The sequence below is a fragment of the Entelurus aequoreus genome, linkage group LG27, assembly GCF_033978785.1.
Source record: "Entelurus aequoreus isolate RoL-2023_Sb linkage group LG27, RoL_Eaeq_v1.1, whole genome shotgun sequence".
Taxonomy (NCBI): Eukaryota; Metazoa; Chordata; class Actinopteri; order Syngnathiformes; family Syngnathidae; genus Entelurus; species Entelurus aequoreus.
In genome coordinates, this window is record NC_084757.1 from 2,594,261 (window position 1) to 2,616,280 (window position 22,020).

General features: G+C 41.9%; 1 protein-coding gene across 3 annotated transcripts in view; it reads right to left on the minus strand.

The window, feature by feature from the left end:
• The window catches only part of LOC133644424 (tumor protein p63-regulated gene 1-like protein), a 118,225-nt gene extending 98,683 nt beyond the window's left edge, over positions 1-19,542 (minus strand). For 2 of the 3 annotated variants that reach the window (XM_062038888.1, XM_062038886.1), the window contains exon 1: positions 19,404-19,542. The gene's annotated coding sequence lies outside the window, so the exon portion shown is untranslated. The remainder of the gene's footprint in view (positions 1-19,403) is intronic. The other variant, XM_062038887.1, reaches the window with a different exon arrangement.
• Positions 19,543-22,020: the final 2,478 nt, after the last annotated feature.

Here is a 22,020-nt window from a genome sequence, read left to right on the forward strand (position 1 = left end):
GGGCCCCCACGACGTTTAAGGTGGGCCCCCACGTTGATTAATGTGGTCCCCCACGTCTTTTAATGTGGCTCCCCACCTTGTTTAACGTTGGCCTCCCACGTCGATTATAGTGGCCCCCCACGTCGATTAAGTTGGACCGCCAAGTCGTTTTATTCGCTTGTCAACTTGACTCATGATTTCAAAGCATTCATCTGGAAGTAAACAATATAATCATTGAAAAGATTGTGTAAGGTTTAGTCATATACTGACACCATGACTCACAGTAATGTTTAAGTCAGTCATATACTGACACCATGACTCACAGTAATGTTTAAGTCAGTCATATACTGACACCATGGCTCACAGTAATGTTTAAGTCAGTCATATACTGACACCATGGCTCACAGTAATGTTTAAGTCAGTCATATACTGACACCATGACTCACAGTAATGTTTAAGTCAGTCATATACTGACACCATGACTCACAGTAATGTTTAAGTCAGTCATATACTGACACCATGGCTCACAGTAATGTTTAAGTCAGTCGTATACTGACACCATGACTCACAGTAATGTTTAAGTCGGTCATATACTGACACCATGACTCACAGTAATGTTTAAGTCAGTCATATACTGACACCATGACTCACAGTAATGTTTAAGTCAGTCATATACTGACACCATGTTTCACAGTAATGTTTAAGTCAGTCATATACTGACACCATGACTCACAGTAATGTTTAAGTCAGTCATATACTGACACCATGGCTCACAGTAATGTTTAAGTCAGTCATATACTGACACCATGGCTCACAGTAATGTTTAAGTCAGTCATATACTGACACCATGGCTCACAGTAATGTTTAAGTCAGTCATATACTGACACCATGGCTCACAGTAATGTTTAAGTCAGTCATATACTGACACCATGTTTCACAGTAATGTTTAAGTCAGTCATATACTGACACCATGGCTCACAGTAATGTTTAAGTCAGTCATATACTGACACCATGTTTCACAGTAATGTTTAAGTCAGTCATATACTGACACCATGGCTCACAGTAATGTTTAAGTCAGTCATATACTGACACCATGACTCACAGTAATGTTTAAGTCAGTCATATACTGACACCATGACTCACAGTAATGTTTAAGTCGGTCATATACTGACACCATGACTCACAGTAATGTTTAAGTCAGTCATATACTGACACCATGACTCACAGTAATGTTTAAGTCAGTCATATACTGACACCATGACTCACAGTAATGTTTAAGTCAGTCATATACTGACACCATGGCTCACAGTAATGTTTAAGTCAGTCATATACTGACACCATGACTCACAGTAATGTTTAAGTCAGTCATATACTGACACCATGACTCACAGTAATGTTTAAGTCGGTCATATACTGACACCATGACTCACAGTAATGTTTAAGTCAGTCATATACTGACACCATGACTCACAGTAATGTTTAAGTCAGTCATATACTGACACCATGACTCAGCAGATTGGTGTTGCTGCAGCGTCACCATGGTCACCTGCAAAGACTGTTTTTTGTTGTTTTTTTTAAATGAAAGTACAAATACATGGCGGTCACGGGTAAGTGTCTCCTTGCTAAACGTCAACAAAAGAGGATCTCGGTGAAATTGCGGACAAATTCAGTTTTTTTTTTTGTGCTGGTGAAAAAAAAAGCATGCTAATATGTGTGAACATAAGTGTAACAATACAAATATGACCTTTACCTCTCTTGCAGACAGCCGCTGAAAGCAAAGGTCACTTAGCACCTTTAATTTTTTTGCCTTTGCTGGGCTTTTAGGCCTTAAAGCGGCTATTTACTGGCCACTTTTCCCCACTCCAAAGTCGTTGAAGACTGCAACAACATCACACTTTGTGCGGACTTGGGTGACGTGCGCTCCCCGCTGCAGTAATAGTTGCGTATCCATGGCGATGCAGGATACCAGACGGCAAGCATCAGCCCCACAAAGAAAAATGTCATGTTTTTTAACGGAAACATATCAAAGATAAAACAAGGAGCGTCTGTTTTTCAACCTTTCAAGGCAGGGTTGGCCAACTGAAACCCAAATTAGAACTAAAACATCCTTCATAAATATATCATGCAGAAGCGCTTTGTATCCACTTTTGACATCAACACTGTCAGTGTGCACTTGTCCAATGTAATACATGTCATATCACCTACAACACCATTAAGGAGAGGGACTTTCTTATGCTTTGTTCACACTGCGTGGGCCCCCACGTCATTTAAGGTGGCTTCCCGCGTCGTTTAAGGTGGCTCCCCGCGTCGTTTAACGTGGACCCCCGCGTCGATTAACGTAGACCCCCGGGTCGATTAACGTAGACCCCCGCGTCGATTAACGTAGACCCCCGCGTCGATTAACGTAGACCCCCGCGTCGATTAACGTAGACCCCCGCGTCGTTTAACGTAGACCCCCGCGTCGATTAACGTAGACCCCCGCGTCGTTTAACGTAGACCCCCGCGTCGTTTAAGGTGGCTCCCAGCGTCGATTAACGTAGACCCCCGCGTCGATTAACGTAGACCCCCGCGTCGTTTAAGGTGGCTCCCAGCGTCGATTAACGTAGACCCCCGCGTCGATTAACGTAGACCCCCGCGTCGTTTAACGTAGACCCCCGCGTCGTTTAAGGTGGCTCCCAGCGTCGATTAACGTAGACCCCCGCGTCGATTAACGTAGACCCCCGCGTCGTTTAACGTAGACCCCCGCGTCGTTTAACGTAGACCCCCGCGTCGTTTAAGGTGGCTCCCAGCGTCGATTAACGTAGACTCCCGCGTCGTTTAATGTGGCTCCCAGCGTCGATTAACGTAGACCCCCGCGTCGTTTATCGTAGACCCCCGCGTCGTTTATCGTAGACCCCCGCGTCGTTTAACGTAGACCCCCGTGTTGATTAAGGTGGCTCCCCGCGTCATTGAAGGTGGGCCCCCGCGTCATTGAAGGTGACTCCCCGCGTCGTTGAAGGTGGGCCCCCGCGTCATTGAAGGTGGGCCCCCGCGTCGTTGAAGGTGGGCCCCCGCGTCATTGAAGGTGACTCCCCGCGTCGTTGAAGGTGGGCCCCTGCGTCATTGAAGGTGACTCCCCGCGTCGTTGAAGGTGACTCCCCGCGTCGTTGAAGGTGGGCCCCTGCGTCATTGAAGGTGGGCCCCCGCGTCATTGAAGGTGACTCCCCGCGTCGTTGAAGGTGACTCCCCGCGTCGTTGAAGGTGGGCCCCCGCGTCATTGAAGGTGACTCCCCGCGTCGTTGAAGGTGGGCCCCCGCGTCATTGAAGGTGACTCCCCGCGTCGTTGAAGGTGGGCCCCCGCGTCGTTGAAGGTGGGCCCCCGCGTCGTTGAAGGTGGGCCCCCGCGTCATTGAAGGTGACTCCCCGCGTCGTTGAAGGTGGGCCCCCGCGTCATTGAAGGTGGGCCCCCGCGTCGTTGAAGGTGGGCCCCCGCGTCATTGAAGGTGACTCCCCGCGTCGTTGAAGGTGGGCCCCCGCGTCATTGAAGGTGACTCCCCGCGTCGTTTAAGGTGGCCCGCCATGTCGATAAAGGTGGACCGCCATGTCGTTTAAAGTGGCTTCCCACGTCGTTTAATGTGGCTTCCCACGTCGTTTAATGTGGCTACCCACGTCGTTTAAAGTGGCTCCCCACGTCATTTAAGTTGGGCCCCCACGTTGTTTAGGGTGGCACGCCACGTCGTTTAGGGTGACTCCCCACGTCGTTTTAAGTGGCTCCCCACGTCGTTTAAGTTGGGCCGCCGCGTCGTTTAAGTTGGGCCGCAGCGTCGTTTAATGTGGCACGCCGCGTCGTTTAATGTGGCTTCCCACGTCGTTTAAAGTGGCTCCCTACGTCGTTTAAGTTGGGCCCCCACGTTGTTTAGGGTGGCACGCCACGTCGTTTAGGGTGACTCCCCACATCGTTTTAAGTGGCTCCCCACGTCGTTTAAGTTGGGCCGCAGCGTCGTTTAAGGTGGCACGCCGCGTCGTTTAAGGTGGCACGCCGCGTCGTTTAAGGTGGCACGCCGCGTCATTTATTGTGGCACGCCGCGTCGTTTAAGGTGGCACGCCCCGTCGTTTAAGGTGGCACGCCCCGTCGTTTAAGGTGGCACGCCCCGTCGTTTAAGGTGGCACGCCCCGTCGTTTAAGGTGGCACGCCCCGTCGTTTAAGGTGGCACGCCCCGTCGTTTAAGGTGGCACGCCCGTCGTTTAATGTGGCACGCCGCGTCGTTTAAGGTGGCACGCCGCGTCGTTTAAGGTGGTACGCCGCGTCGTTTAATGTGGCACGCCGCGTCGATTAAGGTGGCTCCCCGCGTCGTTTAATGTGGCACACCGCATCGTTTAAGCTGGCACCCCGCGTCGTTTAAGTTGGGCCGCTGCGTCGTTTAATGTGGCACGCCGCGTCGTTTAAGGTGGCTACCCGCGTCGTTTAAGGTGGCCCGCCGCGTCGTTTAAGGTGACACCCCGCGTCGTTTAAGGTGGCACCCCGCGTCGTTTAAAGTGGCACGCCGCATCGTTTAAAGTGGTTACTCACGTCGTTTAGGGTGGCCCGCCGCGCCGTTTAATGTGGCACCCGTGTCGTTTAAGGTGGCACCCCGCGTCGTTTAAGTTTGGGCCCCGCGTCGGTGAAGGTGGCTCCCCACGTCGATTAGGTGGCTCCCCACGTCGTTTAAAGTGGCTTCCCACGTCGTTTAAGGTGGCTCCCCACGTCGTTTAAAGTGGCTTCCCACGTCGTTTATTGTGGCTTCCAACGTCGTTTAAGGTGGCTCCCCACGTCGTTTAAGTTGGGTCCCCACGTCGTTTAGGGTGGCACGCCACATCGTTTAGGGTGGCTCCCCATGTCGTTTAAAGTGGCTACCCACGTCGTTTAAAGTGGCTTCCAACGTCGTTTAAAGTGGCACGCCCCGTCGTTTAACGTGGCACGCTCCGTCGTTTAAGGTGGCACGCCCCGTCGTTTAATGTGGCACGCTCCGTCGTTAAGGTGGCACGCCCCGTCGTTTAAGGTGGCACGCCCCGTCGTTTAAGGTGGCACGCTCGTCGTTTAAGGTGGCACGCCGCTTCGATTAAGGTGCCTCCCCGCGTCGATTAAGGTGGCTCCCCGCGTCGATTAATGTGGCTCCCCGCGTCGATTAATGTGGCTCCCCGCGTCGATTAAGGTGGCTCCCCGCATCGTTTAAGGTGGCACACCGCATCGTTTAAGGTGGCACCCCGCGTCGTTTAAGTTGGGCCGCCGCATCGTTTAATGTGGCACGCCGCGTCGTTTAAAGTGGCTACCCGCGTCGTTTAAGGTGGCCCGCTGCGTCGTTTAAGGTGACACCCCGCGTCGTTTAACGTGGCACGCCGCATCGTTTAAAGTGGCTACTCACGTCGTTTAGGGTGGCCCGCCGCGCCGTTTAAGGTGGCACCCCGCGTCGTTTAAGGTGGCACTCCGCGTCGTTTAATGTGGCACCCCGCGTCGTTTAAGGTGGCACCCCGCGTCGTTTAAGTTTGGGCCCCGCGTCGTTGAAGGATGGCTCCCCACGTCGATTAGGTGGCTCCCCACGTCATTTAAGGTGGCTCCCCACGTCGTTTAAAGTGGCTTCCCACGTCGTTTATTGTGGCTTCCAACGTCGTTTAAAGTGGCTCCCCACGTCGTTTAAGTTGGGCCCCCACGTCGTTTAGGGTGGCACGCCACATCGTTTAGGGTGGCACCCCATGTCGTTTAAAGTGGCTACCCACGTCGTTTAAGTTGGGCCCCCACGTCGTTTAGGGTGGCACGCCACATCGTTTAGGGTGGCTCCCCATGTCGTTTAAAGTGGCTACCCACGTCGTTTAAGTTGGGCCGCCACGCCGTTTAACGTGGGCCGCCACGTCATTTAGGATGGCTCCCCACGTCGTTTAAGTTGGGCCACCGCGTCGTTTAAGTTGGCACGCCGCCTCGTTTAATGTGGCACGCCGCCTCGTTTAACCTGGCACGCCGCGTCACTACTACAATACTATTATTGAATCCTACGGGTCAGGAATGGGATGGCACTTCAAGATCACCTGGTGTGGATGAACTTGACTGGCCTGCACAGAGTCCTGACCTGAACCCGATACAACACCTTTGGGATGAATTAGAAACGGAGACTGAGAGCCAGGCCTTCTCCACCAACATCAGTGTGTGACCTCACCAATGCGCTTTTGGAAGAATGGCGGAGAATTCCTATAAGCACACTCCGCACACAACCTTGTGGACAGCCTTCCCAGAAGAGTTGAAGCTGTAATAGCTCTACGGGTCAGGAATGGGATGGCACTTCAAGTTCATATGTGAGTCAAGGCAGGTGGCTAAATACTTTTGTCAATATAGTGTATATGAGAATAGCTTCAATAACGAGGCAACTTGTTTTTTCCACTCTCCTGGTACTTGAAGTGCAGGTTATGACATCATCACTCAGCCCTTTGAGACACTTGTGATTAAGGGCTGTATAAATCAACTTTGATTGATCGGTTGGCAAATATTCATGGCCGGTTCCTAGAAATGCTGACTCTCCTCAGCGTCCGGCGTGCAAACACGTGGCAGCCATGTTTCCCCCTTGAAGGAAAAGGCAGGAGGTGGCCTCGCGGAGGTGAAAGGAGCTCAGGTAGTCGTCCGAACAGTGACTTCTGCCTCTGAGTACGACTTGACAGATTTGTCAGCTTTGTCATGCGATGCCTGCAGGACCACAGAACATTTTCTGCTCCGCCGCTAAATCCCTTTCTGCTCCACTGGAACTCTCCGGCCCGCTGAGTGCGCAGCCTCGTGTGATTTATCCAGCCTGATTGCGAGCACTAATTCACCGCTTCCTCGCCGCCATAAAAGCCTGCCTAATTTCCGCCGTGTCCGTTTCCATTGGCGAGCGCGGCATATGCTTCTTTGGGGGGGTCTGTGTTTGCAAGCAGGCCGAGGTGCACGCCAGGACGATGCCTCCGTGCCTTCCAGCGCCCTTTTCGGGGAGTGAACGCCACTCGGAGGGGAGGGTAAAAGGGCGTCAAATGAGGCACAAGACGGTAGCCTCGGACAGAGGTGAGGAAATCAGAACACAAACGTTCTCACGTTTTATCCCAGATAAACCGCCGCCCCTCCGCGGGAAGTTAGCATGCGGATAAAAAGTGTGCCTTAACTTCCACCTGGGTGTTTACTCGGCGCTGCCGCAGCGCAGCTTGTTTGCAGGAGGACGACGCTCCGTGGCTACTAAGAATAGCTGACCCACTTTTTCAATTGGGCTCAGTGTTATTGTCGGAAAGGAGAGATCGCATCACACCGAACCACAACGCTCGCAGAACGCCTCGCCGGGATCACCGACAGTTCAAAAGAAACTGTTTGGAAAAGGGCACGCAACGAAACAAAAAAAGGTCAGAACCTTCAAGAGTCACGGCAATGAAGTCAAAGTGTGACGACTACCGTAGAACCGTACATGGAACTTACTGCAACGTAGTAGTTTCTCCAATACCGTTATCGAGTAAATGATTTTACCACGCGGAACAACACTTGAAAAATCACTATCGATTCCATTTTTTTTTTTTAGAATAATGTAGGGGTGTAACGCTACACAAAAATTTCAGTTCGGTACGTGCATCGGTTTAGAGGTCACGGTTCGGTTCATTTTCGGTACAGTAAGAAAACAACAAAATATACATTTTTGGGTTATTTATTTACCAAATTTGCAAAATCTTCCACCAAAAATAGTGGAATATTTGATGTGAAGTAATGGGAACCTTGGATAGGTCAATAATTCATAATAACGTTGATTATGATTCAATATTATGTTTTGAGCAATGACAGTTTGAAAGAAAAAAAAACAGCTTTGTTTTATTAGTCAACATTGCAACTTTTTCTAAATTACATTTAACCTTTAAGCTTTTTTATTTCACTTTTGTTATGTTTTTGTTTATTTTAATAGTATTTTTAGAATGTGCCGTGGGCCTTTAAAACATTAGCTGTGGGCCGCAAATGGCACACTTTTGACACCCCTGCTATAGATAATAAAAAATTAAATGTGATAAATCTATGGATAAAAAGCAGAGCCTGGCGACGCATGCGCGTTTATCATAACTCTCTCTCTCTCTCTCTCTGTCTCTGCCCCTCCCTCACCAATGCTGCTGCGCGCACCATTTGTTTTGTTTTTAACCCCTTCTTAACCCTGAACGTACATTGAAAATACACGCAACCCTAACTCAAAATGCCGGACATTCGAGGCGTTTAAGAAACTCCGCCCTGACAGCTCCGCAAAAGAGGACATGTCCGGTGAAAAGAGGACGTATGGTCAGTCTATCCTAGCCCGTTAGCTGCTAGCATGCCGTGTGTTGTGCCTCGGTGTGCATTGTTTACACAACGTGCGTTACGCTACTTAATATGTCCGAGTGGAAACTCGTTCGGTACACCTCCGAACCGAACCGGAACCCCCGTACCGAAACGGTTCAATACAAATACACCCCTATGAGTCCCGGCAATCAAGTCAAAGTGTGACGACTACCGTAGAACCGTACATGGAACTTACTGCAACATGGTAGAGTTTCTCCAATACCGTTATTGAGTAAATGATTTTACCACGCGGAACAACACTTGAAAAAACACTATTGATTCCATTTTTTTTTTTAGAATAATGTAGGGGTGTAACGGTACACAAACATTTCGGTTCGGTACGTACCTCGGTTTAGAAGTCACGGTTCGGTTCATTTTCGGTACAGTAAGAAAACAACAAAATATAAATTTTTGGGTTATTTATTTACCAAATTTGCAAAATTTTCCACCAAAAATATTTTTCTTAGTGGAATATTTGACATGAAGTAACGGGAACCTTGGATAGGTCAAGAATGATCATTTTGATTCAATATTATGTTTTGAGCAATGACAGTTTGAAAGAAGAAAAAAAAACAGCTTTGTTTTATTAGTCAACATTGCAACTTTTTCTAAATTACATTTAACCTTTAAGCTTTTTTATTTCACCTTTGTTATGTTTTGGTTTATTTTAATAGTATTTTTAGAATGTGCCGTGGGCCTTTAAAACAGTGGTTCTCAAATGGGGGTACTTGAAGGTATGCCAAGGGGTATGTGAGATTTTTTTTAAATATTCTAAAAATAGCAACAATTCAGAAATCCTTTATAAATACACTAGCGTTCAAAAGTTTGGGGTCGCATTGAAATGTCCTTATTTTTGAAGGAAAAGCACTGTACTTTTCAATGAAGATAACTTTAAACTAGTCTTAACTTTAAAGAAATACACTCTATACATTGCTGAAGTGGTAAATGACTATTCTAGCTGCAAATGTCTGCTTTTTGGTGCAATATCTATATAGGTGTATAGAGGCCCATTTCCAGCAACTATCACTCCAGTGTTCTAATGGTACAATGTGTTTGCTCATTGGCTCAGAAGGCTAATTGATGATTAGAAAACCCTTGTGCAATCATGTTCACACATCCGAAAACAGTTTAGCTTGTTACAGAAGCTACAAAACTGACCTTCCTTTGAGCAGATTGAGTTTCTGGAGCATCACATTTGTGGGGTCAATTAAACGCTCAAAATGGCCAGAAAAAGAGAACTTTCATCTGAAACTCGACAGTCTATTCTTGTTCTTAGAAATGAAGGCTATTCCACAAAATTGTTTGGGTGACCCCAAACTTTTGAACGGTAGTGTATATTTATTGAATAATACTTCAACAGAATATGAATGTAAGTTCATAAACTGAACATCAAATCAAGTAGGCTATTCCATTTATTACCATAAACGCAGAGTTTCCCCCATGACATGATGGTTGGACCCTCACTAAAATGTCTGTCAAAAAGAACTGTGAAAAGAAATGCAACAATGCAATATTCAGTGTTGACAGCTAGATTTTTTTGTGGACATGTTCCATAAATATTGATGTTAAAGATTTCTTTTTTTGTAAAGAAATGTTTAGAATGAAGTTCATGAATCCAGATGGATCTCTATTATAATCCCCAAAGAGGGCACTTTAAAGGCCTACTGAAATGACATTTTTTTATTTAAACGGGGATAGCAGATCCATTCTATGTGTCATACTTGATCATTTTGCGATATTGCCATATTTTTGCTGAAAGGATTTAGTAGAGAACATCGACGATAAAGTTCGCCACTTTTGGTCTCTGATAAAAAAAAACCTTGCCCCTACCGGAAGTAGCGTGACGTTGTCAGTTGTTCACTCCCTCATATTTTCCTATTGTTTTCAACGCAGCTAGAGCTATTCGGACCATTACCCCATTAATTTGAGCGAGGATGAAAGATTCATGGATGAGGAACGTTAGAGTGACGGACTAGAATGCAGTGAAATACATATTTTTTTTCGCTCTGACCGTAACTTAGGTACAAGCTGACTCATTGGATTCCACACTCTCTCCTTTTTCTATTGTGGATCACGGATTTGTATTTTAAACCACCTCGGATACTATATCCTCTTGAAAATGAGAGTCGAGAACGCGAAATGGACATTCAGTGCCTTTTTACATCGGCGAAACGCTTTAGCTACGAGCTAACGTGATAGCATCGTGCTTTAACTGCATATAGAAACAAAAAAAATCTCTAGATAGAAAATCAACAATACTATTAAACCGTGGACATGTAACTACACGGTTAATGCTTTCCAGGCTAGCGAAGCTTAACAATGCTGTGCTAACGACGCCATTGAAGCCTACTTAGCCACCGGACCTCACAGAGCTATGCTAAAAACATTAGCTCTCCACCTACGCCAGCCAGCCTTCATCTGCTCATCAACACCCGTGCTCACCTGCGTTCCAGCGATCGGCGGAAGGACGAAGGACTTCACCCGATGCGTTTGGCGGCCCGGAGACGTAGGAAGTCAAGGTGAGGTCGCCGGCTAGCGCGTCTGCTCTCCAACAAAGTCCTCCTGGTTGTGTTGCTGTAGTCCGCTGCTAATACACCGATCCCACCTACAACTGTCTTCTTTGCAGCCTTCTTTGTTCATTAAACAAATTGCAAAAGATGTCCAGAATACTGTGGAATTAGGAAATGAAAACAGAGCTTTTTGTATAGGATTCTACGGGGTACCATAACTTCCGTTAAACTGACTACGTCACACGCATACGTCATCATACCGCGACGTTTCAGCCGGATATTTCCAGGGAAATTTTAAATGTCACTTTATAAGTTAACCCGACCGTATTGGCATGTGTTGCAATGTTAGGATTTCATCATTGATATATAAACTATCAGACTGCGTGGTCGCTAGTAGTGGCTTTCAGTAGGCCTTTAAGTTGATGATTACTTCTATGTGTAGAAATCTTTATTTATAATTGAATCACTTGTTTAATTTTCAACAAGTTTATAGTAATTTGTATATCTTTTTTTCCAAATAGTTCAAGAAAGACCACAACAAATGAGCAATATTTTGCACTGTTATACAATTTAATCAATCAGAAACTGATGACATAGTGCTGTATTTTACTTCTTTTCCTCTTTTTTTTCAACCAAAAATGCTTTGCTCTGATACTTGAATTAAAAAAATGTTCACAGGGGGTACATCACTGAAAAAAGGTTGAGAACCACTGCTTTAAAACATTAGCTGTGGGCCGCAAATGGCCTCCGGGGCACACTTTTGACACCCCTGCTATAGATAATAAAACATTAAATGTGATAAATCTATGGATAAAAAGCAGAGCCTGGCGACGCATGCGCGTTTATCATAACTCTCTCTCTCTGCCCCTCCCTCACCAATGCTGCTGTTTGTTTTGTTTTTAACCCCTTCTTAACCCTGAACGTACATTGAAAATACACGCAACCCTAACTCAAAATGCCGGACATTTGAGGCATTTAAGAAACTCCGCCCGGACAACTCCGCAAAAGAGGACATGTCCCGTGAAAAGAGGACTTATGGTCAGTCTATCCTAGCCCGTTAGCTGCTAGCATGTGGACGCCGTTACGACGTTACGTGGACCCCGACTTAAACAAGTTGAAAAACGTATTCGGGTGTTACCATTTAGTGGTCAATTGTACGGAATATGTACTGAACTGTGCAACTAATAAAAGTTTCAATCAATCAATCAACGTTGTGCCTCGGTGTGCATTGTTTACACAACGTGCGCTACGCTACTTAATATGTCCGTGTGGAAACTCGTTCGGTACACCTCCGAACCGAAGCTAAACCCCCGTACCGAAACGGTTCAATACAAATACACGTACCGTTACACCCCTACCGTTATCGAGTAAATGATTTTACCACGCGGAACAACACTTGAAAAAACACTATCGATTCACATCAAAATTTATTTATTTTTTTTTTTTACAATAATGTCAATCACAGTGTTTTTCAACCTTTTTTGAGCCAAGGCACATTTTTTGCGTTGAAAAAATGCGGTGGCACACCACCAGCAGACATCGTTAAAAAACGAAACTCAGTTGACAGTAAAAACTTGTTGGATATTGTTATTGGATATGACTTTAAAGCAGGGGTCACCAACGCGGTGCCTGCGGGCACCAGGTAGCCCGTAAGGACCAGATGAGTAGCCCGCTGGCCTGTTCTAAAAATAGCTCAAATAGCAGCACTTACCAGTGAGCTGCCTCTATTTTTTAAATAGTATTTATTTACTAGCAAGCTGGTCTCGCTTTGCTCGATATTTTTAATTCTAAGAGAGACAAAACTCAAATAGAATTTAAAAATCCAAGAAAATATTTAAAGACTTGGTCTTCACTTGTTTAAATAAATTCATGAATTTTTTTACTTTGCTTCTTATAACTTTCAGAAAGACAATTTTAGAGAAAAAAATACAACCTTAAAAATGATTTTAGGATTTTTAAACACATATACCTTTTTACCTTTTAAATTCCTTCCTCTTCTTTCCTGACAATTTAAATCAATGTTCAAGTAATTTTTTTTTTTATTATTGTAAAGAATAATAAATTTGTATTTAATTCTTCATTTTAGCTTCTGTTTTTTCGACGAAGAATATTTGGGAAATATTTCTTCAAACTTATTATGATTAAAATTCAAAAAAATTATTCTGGCAAATCTACAAAATCTGTAGAATCAAATTTAAATCTTATTTCAAAGTTTTTTGAATTTCTTTTAAAATTTTTGTTCAGAAAAATCTAGAAGAAATAATGATTTGTCTTTGATAGAAATATAGCTTCTTCCAATTTGTTATATATTCTAACAAAGTGTAGATTGGATTTTAACCTATTTAAAACATGTCATCAAAATTCTAAAATTAATTTTAATCAGGAAAAATTACTAATGATGTTCCATGAATTATTTTTTTAATTTTTTCAAAAAGATTTGAATTAACTAGTTTTTCTCTTCTTTTTTTCGGTTGAATTTTGAATTTTAAAGAGCCGAAATTGAAGATAAACTATGTTTCAAAATTTAATTGTCATTTTTTTCGTGTTTTCTCCTCTTTTAAACCGTTCAATTAAGTGTAAATATCATTAATTATTAATAATAACATAGAGTTAAAGGTAAATTGAGCAAATTGGCTATTTCTGGCAATTTATTTAAGTGTGTATCAAACTGGTAGCCCTTCGCATTAATCAGTACCCAAGAAGTAGCTCTTGCTTTCAAAAAGGTTGGTGACCCCTGCTTTAAAGCATAACCAAGCATGCATCAATATAGCTCTTGTTTTTGATTGATTGATTGAGACTTTTATTAGTAGATTGCACAGTACAGTACATATTCCGTACAATTGACCACTAAATGGTAACACCCCAATAAGTTTTTCAACTTGTTTAAGTCTGGGTCCACGTTAATCAATTCATGGTAAAAAAAAAGTCTCAAAGTAGGTGTACTGTCACCACCTGTTACATCACGCCGTGACTTATTTGGAGTTCTTTGCTGTTTTCCTGTGTGTAGTGTTTTGGTTCTTGTCTTGCGCTCCTTTTTTAATGGCTTTTTCTCTTTTTTTGGTATTTTCCTGTAGCAGTTTCATGTTTTCCTTTGAGCAATATTTCCCGCATCTACTTTGTTTTAGCAATCAAGAATATTTTAGTTGTTTTTATCCTTCTTTGTGGGGACATTGTTGATTGTCATGTCATGTTCGGATGTACATTGTGGACGCCGTCTTTGCTCCACAGTAAGTCTTTGCTGTCGTCCAGCATTCTGTTTTTGTTCACTTTGCAGCCAGTTCAGTTTTAGTTTCGTTCTGCATAGCCTTCTCTAAGTTTCAATACCTTTTCTTAAGGGCACTCACCTTTTTGTTTATTTTTGGTTTAATCATTAGACACCTTTTTACCTGCAAGCTGCCTCCTGCTGTTTCCCACATCTACAAAGCAATTAGCTACCGGCTGCTACCTACTGATATGGAAGAGTATTACACGGTTACTCCGCCGAGGTCTAGACAGCACAGACACTCAACAACAACACATCATTCGCAGACTGTAATTACTGGTTTGCAAAAAATATTTTTCACCCAAATAGGTGAAATTAGATAATCTCCCACGGCACACCAGACTGTATCTCAGTGGTTGAAAAACACTGGTCTATCAGACTTGAAAAAAAGAGTAATTAGCCTTAGCTTGCAGCAGGTTCGACCAGTGTTTTTCAACCTTTTCTGAGCCAAGGCACATTTTTTTCATTGAAAAAAATCCAGAGGCTCACCAACAGCAGAAAACATTAAAAAAATGTAACTCAGCAGCCGATATCAACAATAAAAAGTCGTTCTCCCTAACTTTTTAAATTTTTTTTGGTGTTTTCCTGTGTGTAGTGTTTTAGTTCTTGTCTTGCGCTCCTATTTTGGTGGCTTTTCCTGTGTTGTTGGTATTTTCCTGTAGCAGTTTCATGTCTTCCTGGAACGCTATTCCCCGCCCCTGCTTTGTTTTCGCAATCAAGACTATTTAAGTTGTGCGGACGCTATCCTTCTTTGTGGAGACATTGTTGATTGTCATCAATCAATCAATCAATGTTTATTTATATAGCCCTAAATCACAGGTGTCTCAAAGGGCTGTACAAGCCACAACGACATCCTCGGTACAGAGCCCACATACGGGCAAGGAAAACTCACCCCAGTGGGACGTCAATGTGAATGACTATGAGAAACCTTGGAGAGGACCGCATATGTGGGTAACCCGGTAACACCCCCCCCCCCCCCTCTAGGGGAGACCGAAAGCAATGGATGTCGAGTGGGCCTGACATAATATTGTGAAAGTCCAACACATCAGCGAAAGTCCAGTCCATGGTGGGGCCAGCAGGAACCATCCCGAGCGGAGACGGGTCAGCAGCGTAGAGATGTCCCCATCCAATGAACAGGCTAGCAGGATTTTTGAGATAAACAGAAGGTGGGACACTGGCCGGTAGTTTACCATGAGGTCAGGATCGAGGTTAGGTCTTTTGAGTAGAGGATGAATAACCGCTTTTTTGAATGCTAGTCATGTATGGATGTACTTTGTGGACGCCGTCTGCTCCACACGCTGTAAGTCTTTGCTGTCGTCCAGCATTCTGTTTTTGTTTACTTTGCAGCCAGTTCAGTTTTAGTTTAGTTTCCCTAAGCTTCAATGCCTTTTCTTAGCGGCACTTAACGGCACTCGCCTTTTGTTTATTTTTGGTTTAAGTGTTAGATACCTTTTTACCTACACGCTGCCTCCCGCATATTGTGATCACGACAAACCATGTTCCCGACATTTACAAAGCAATTAGCTACCTGCTGCCACCCACCTACTGATATGGAAGAGTATTACATGGTTACTATGCCCAGCTCTAGACAGCACAGACACACAACAACGGCACATTTGCGGATTATAATTACTGGTTTGCGAAAAAATATTTTTAACCCAATTAGGTGAAATTACATTATCTCCCACGGCACACCAGACTATCTCACGGCACACTAGTGGTTGAAAAACACTGATTTAGACTACTGTAAAAGCCTCCTCACTGGGCTCTCTAAACGAGCTGTAAGGCAGCTGCAGTACACCCAGAATGCTGCTGCTCGAGTCCTGACCAAAACCAGGAAATATGACCATATTAGTCCAGTGTCAAGGTCACTGCACACCTCCTGTTGTTCAGTGAATAGACTTTAAAACAGCTCTGCTTGGTCTTGTGCCAAAGTACATCTCTGACATGTTAGAACCATATGAGCCGCCTCGAGCTCTCGGAACCTCGGAGTGGTCTCCTGCTGGTGCCCAGAGTCAGGACCAAGCAATCTGGAATAGTCTTCGAGAAGGTGGGAGACAGGCCTCAATGTTGGCAATGTTCAAATCCAGACTGAAAACATGTTTATTTTTAAAAGTTAAAGTACCACTGATAGTCACACACACTAGGTGTGGTGAAATTACTCTCTGCATTTGACCCATCCCCTTGCTCACCCCCTGGGAGGTGAGGGGAGCAGTGAGAAGCAGCGGTGGCCGCGCCCGGGAATCATTTTCGTGATTTAACCCCCAATTCCAACCCTTGATGCTGAGTGCCAAGCAGGGAGGTAATGGCTCCCATTTTTATAGTCTTTGTTATGACTCGGCCGGGGTTTGAACTCACGACCTACCGATCTCACTGAGGCCACTGAGCAGGTTAATTGTGCATAAGACAACTGAAAGTATTTTATCTACACTATTCGACCGATCCCAATTTGAATTAGGATTGTTTTTATGATGATGTTATTTTCTTTCCTTCATAGGAATTATGATTGATATATTTTTTACATTTTCTTCTCCTTCTTGTAATTGCCTTGTGTATGAATTGTACTCTACAAATAAACGTTCCTTTTTTCACCGATTTATTATTATTATGAATTGATTTAATTATTTTTTATTTGAAGATAACAATTTTGGATTAAAAACAATTATTATTGATATTATAACCAGTGTTTCCCACAAACTGCCAAGATACCTGTGGCGGTGGGGGCGTGGCTATGGGCGTGGCTATTGGCGTGGTCACCATGACATCGAGTAATTTGCATAATTTACTACAATGATATGATTTTCTCTAAAAAGGCTCAAAAAATGTATACTTACTAATTAATAATAACAGTTTTGTTTTAAACGTCCATCCATCCATCCATCCATTTTACAATATAATTACAACACTTTATGTACATATTTATATACAGATTTGAACAATAAGTTATTCACTGAAATATATTTATTAATTGTGGTTCTTACAAAAAATATATCTTATAAAATATAAAAGCTAAAATGTCTCTTAAAGCTCTGCCCCTTTAATTAGTGCATACTAAATAATTTAACTTTAGCCTACTACTACAACCATATTATTTACCAGCAACATAAAGTGAAACAGAGGCAGAGGTGTCCTGCCACAGTCAGTAACAAATAAACAGAAAACAGTAGTGGTCAAATACAAATAAGACAACAAGAGAAGTATCCTACACTTCTCTTTTGTAAAGTAAATCTGAACAGCCTATATGGGCATCTACATCAACTATATGATTTGCCTGAGAAGCTGGACAGGACAACAAAAAAAAACGAAAAATCTATTTGTGGCGGACGTAATTCTTTCGTGGCGGACCGCCACAAATAAATGAATGTGTGGGAAACACTGATAACTATTATTGATACCGTTGCGTTTATAAATTTTTTTGTTTTCCTTTTTTTTTTAGGTTTGTATTTAATAAGTATCATATTTGTCTTCTCAATAGCTTTGTAAATTCCTATCCCAAGTATTGTAAAACTGGGATTGAGTTGAGTTTTTTTTCTTCATTTTTGATGTCTGATTATGAAAATTAATCATTAAATCTATATGTTAATGTTAATGTAGCCATTGCTCTTTAAAAAGAAAAACACTTTGTTTTATCACATTTAAAATGAAATTCAAATAAACCAACTTTTTGTTGTTTTTCCACACACAAAAAATCAATAACCAAAACATACACCACACTTATAAAATGTTGGTTAAAGTTTACAAAAGTTAAACTAAGGAAAATAAGGACAAGATATATTACATACCCAATTCTTCCCAAAATTAAAGAAATACAATATACAATTATTAATGGAATATACCCTTCAAAGGATTTTTTGAAACTTGAATTTAACATGATATATCTGTGGAGCTGTAGAGGATGTCAATCATGTGTGTGTGGAATGTTAGAGTGTATGTACATGTGTTTGTGTGTTACTGTACATGTGTATGTGTGATACTGTACATGTGTGTGGAATGTGAGAGTGTACATGTGTTTTGGGAGGAGATCAGCGATTGGCTGAGAGACAAGGGTGTGGAGATATCCCCATTCTCTATAAAAGAGATCACATTTGGTATTTTCATAAACGACTACAACATTGAAATGTTTGTCAACATTATTATGCTACAGGCAAAAACATTTCTACATAAATGTTGATTAATGAAAGTAAGGCTTACATTCTCTAATTGGCTTAATGGTTTATTATTATCCATCAAATCTTGGAGGATGATTAAGAGTACAAACGCCCTTAAATTGATATCTTTGTTAAAAACATTTAAAGTGATTTAGGTACATTTTTGTCTTTTTTTCATATTTTTTATTATTATTATTTATTTATATTTAGACTTAGGCAAACTTTAATGATCCACAAGGGAAATTGTTCCACACAGTAGCTCAGTTACAAAGGATGGAAAGTGTAAGGATGGAAATGTACCATAGTAGCAATATAAAATATAACATATACCGGTTTGTAATATTTACATAATATATGTACAGTATATGATATATACTGATATATTATATTATATGTTTATATCATATAGACAATATATAACAATGAGCATGTACAATATTACAGTATATGTAACAGCTGCAGCATAAAATAGAGAGTAGATCCAGCAGAAAATAGACATTATAAACAAAGAGAGGTAGCTAACATAGAAGGTGTCAGGTAATTGCTGTATGGCGAGTGATTATATAAATATATATACTTATATATATTTATAGGGACAAGCGGTAGAAAATGGATAGATGGATGGATATATATATATTTAAATCTGAATTTGCTTTTGTTTCTTTTCTGTCCTCTGTTGTCCTGTGTGGTTAGGGTTAGGGTTATACATTTTGATGTCTATTTTACTGTTTTAATTGGTTTTACCCTTTAAAATCGTTTTTAATCATATTTATTTTTTATATTGTCTCTGTATTGGTTTTCTATTCATTTATTCTTTGTTTTTATTCAGTCATTGGTGTAGCATAATATTGTTTTTGATATTGTTTTTAATATTGTTTTTAACATGGCTGTGCAGCACTTTGGAAACATTCTTGTTGTGTAAATGTGCTATATAAATAAAGTGGATTGGATTGGATTGAAAGTGCCTTGACTTTTGTGTGAATTATAAATGTGTGTTTGTTGTTCAATAATAAACATTTTAATAAATAAAAAAATGAAAAAAAACATGGTTAAAGTTAGCTTCACACTTCAAGTGTTAGCATATCAGCTAGCACATAACATCACTTACAACAATGCCGCACAAAGAACAATAACTCGCCGCTTCATTTGCATAACAATGGCACTAATTAGCGATCGTTAACACTCACCTGTATCACCTTTATCGCTAAGATGGGCAGTCTTTGATGGAGATTGATGCTCATCTGCTGCTTAATTAACAGTCAACACGTCATCCTTGAACCTCTTAGCTGCCCATCAAGGTGCCCGATCGAAAAAATCATTTGATTCCTGCACAAAAACAACATAGTTATATAGTAATGTAGTATAAAAACATTTACCTCTTAGTTGAAGTCATAAAAATCACAACATAAATTAATGCTATAAAAAAAAGGGGCCTCAAAACATCTTAATTTTTCGCCGCAACTTTTGTGAATTCAGACAACTATCATAAAAAAAACCCCATCATGAGTAAATAATGTCCAAGTTACAGAACACATTCTGGTGATGATTTACATTTTTAGTTTTTACCGCCAGACTTCCTCGTCGTCGTTCTCTGGCCTCGACGAGCAGCAGAAGTCACTGATCCAGGATCTGTTTGGGAGGGTTGGACCCATAGACATGTTCTAAGGGTACGCAGCATGGAGCGCAGTAGCCTACTGCCGCTGACGAGACGCGTGGCCGCCATCTTGGAGTGGTGATCTGCTCCACTCAGTGCAATACATTTGGCAGGAGCAATGAACTGTCAGCGCATTAATTCATCTTACCTGACTGAATACCACTGATTTTCACACGCTTTTTGTGTCATACGTGTAGCTATGATAAATGACACACGTTTTATTATTCATAGTTTGCTTAACAGTAATAGAATATTCTTATATGCTATAAATGACCGGACGTCCCAGATCAAAACTGGGAATATAATCCCAGAGAAGAGGGGAAAAACGGTCAGCTATTTTTAAATTGAAGAAACAATATGATTAGGTTATATATACATGCTACATAAACAATGTATGAATACATTACATATCTATATATCTTAGGGACCTATAGACCAGTGTTTTTCAACCTTTTTTGAGCCAAGGCACATTTTTTGCGTTGAAAAAATGCGGAGGCACACCACCAGCATCAAATCATTAAAAAACTAAACTCAGTTGACAGTAAAAAATTGTCGCAATTGTTGGATATGACTTTAAAGGCCTACTGAAATGATTTTTTTTAATTTAAAAGGGAATCGCAGATCCATTCTATGTGTCATACTTGATCATTTCGCGATATTGCCATATTTTTGCTGAAAGGATTTAGTAGAGAATATCGACGATAAAGTTCGCAACTTTTGCTTGCTGATAAAAAAAAGCCTTGCCTGTACCGGAAGTAGCGTGACGTCACAGGAGCTAGTATTCCTCACAATTTTCCTTTGTTTACAATGGAGCGAGAGAGATTCGGACCGAGAAAGTGACGATTACCCCATTAATTTGAGCGAGGATGAAAGATTCGTAGATGAGGAACGTTACAGTGAAGGACTTGAGAGGCAGTGATGGACGTATCTTTTTTCGCTCTGACCGTAACTTAGGTACAAGCTGGCTCATTGGATTCCACACTCTCTCCTTTTTCTATTGTGGATTACGGATTTGTATTTTAAACCACCTCAGATACTATATCCTCTTGAAAATGAGAGTCAAGACTGCGAAATGGACATTCACAGTGACTGAACATGTAAATACACGGTTAATATTTTTCAGCTTGGCGAAGCTAAAAAAATAGAAGCTAACCTAGCTACGTAGCCAACGTGATAGCATCAGTCTCAAATGCAGATAGAAACTAAATTAAAAAAACCCTGACTGGAAGGATAGACAGAAGATCAACAATACTATTAAACCATGAACATGTAAATACACGGTTAATATTTTTCAGCTTGGCGAAGCTAAAAAAAAATAGAAGCTAACCTAGCTACGTAGCCAACGTGATAGCATCAGTGTCAAATGCAGATAGAAACTAAATTTAAAAAAAACCCTGACTGGAAGGATAGACAGAAGATCAACAATACTATTAAACCATGAACATGTAAATACACGGTTAATATTTTTCAGCTTGGCGAAGCTAAAAAAATAGAAGCTAACCTAGCTACGTAGCCAACGTGATAGCATCAGTGTCAAATGCAGATAGAAACTAAATTAAAAAAAACCCTGACTGGAAGGATAGACAGAAGATCAACAATAATATTAAACCATGAACATGTAAATACACGGTTAATATTTTTCAGCTTGGCGAAGCTAAAAAAATAGAAGCTAACCTAGCTATGTAGCCAACGTGATAGCATCAGTCTCAAATGCAGATATAAACTAAATAGATAAAAACCCTGACTGGAAGGATAGACAGAGGATCAACAATAATATTAAACCATGAACATGTAAATACACGGTTAATATTTTTCAGCTTGGCGAAGCTAAAAAAATAGAAGCTAACCTAGCTCCGTAGCCAACGTGATAGCATCAGTCTCAAATGCAGATAGAAACTAAATAGATAAAAACCCTGACTGGATGGATAGACAGAAGATCAACAATAATATTAAACCATGAACATGTAAATACACGGTTAATATTTTTCAGCTTTGCGAAGCTAAAAAAATAAAAGCTAACCTAGCTACGTAGCCAACGTGATAGCATCAGTGTCAAATGCAGATAGAAACTAAATTTAAAAAAACCCTGACTGGAAGGATAGACAGAAGATCAACAATACTATTAAACCATGAACATGTAAATACACGGT